Source organism: Plasmopara halstedii, assembly GCF_900000015.1.
Source record: "Plasmopara halstedii genome assembly, contig: Scaffold_437, whole genome shotgun sequence".
NCBI classification, from domain to species: Eukaryota; Oomycota; class Peronosporomycetes; order Peronosporales; family Peronosporaceae; genus Plasmopara; species Plasmopara halstedii.
Genome location: NW_020187357.1, coordinates 184,838 through 185,683, shown reverse-complemented (window position 1 = coordinate 185,683; position 846 = coordinate 184,838).

Genomic DNA, 846 nt, shown 5'->3' with positions numbered 1-846 from the left:
CTGCGTGCACGATTGCACCGATATTCGTTGAATAACGGGTTGCTATATTATAGCACCACCGATTCAAGGGATACACCACGAATTGTGGTTCCTCTTGGTGAAGATTTGAAATACTGCATCCACAATGAGGCTCACGAAACGCCACTCAGTGGTCATCTCGATTGTAAGAAAACGTACAACTCTGTGAGTCACCATTATTGGTGGCCCAAGTTGTACAAATGAACGAGGACCTATGTGCGCACGTGTGAGTCTGGTCAACGGGTGAAACACTCTCCAAATGCGGCGACGCCTCTGGCCAGCTTACCGGTATCCACTGGGTGCTGGCACTCCATGGGTTTGGACTTTGAGTTTGGCCTGCCGAAAGATATGGCGGGCAGCACGGGTGTCGTGGTATTCGTTGACCGGTAGAGCAAGTTGGCTCATTTGGCGGCGGTGCCAGACACCGTCGACGGAGTCTGTACAGCAACGCTGTTCGTGGATCTTGTTTTCCGACAGCACGGACTCCCTGAGCCGATTATCTTCGATATAGATCCTCGTTTCACGGAAAAAGTTTGGTTGACTATCTTCGGAGGTGCTAGGCACCGAGTTAGATATGTCGATAGCGGATCAACCGCAGACCGATGGTCAAACCGAAAGAGTTAATCGCTTCATTAAAGATGTTCTTCGCAGCGTCTACGGTGAGACACTGAGGTGCTGGAGCGCCATGTTGTCACTCGTAGAGTTTGCACTGAACATTGCAGCGCATTCGTCTACTGGCTACACGCCGTTCTACGTGAACGAACTGATTCACCGTCGCGTTCCGCTGACGCCGCCATCCCATGGATCAGGGCTTGGTGGGAGAGGAAA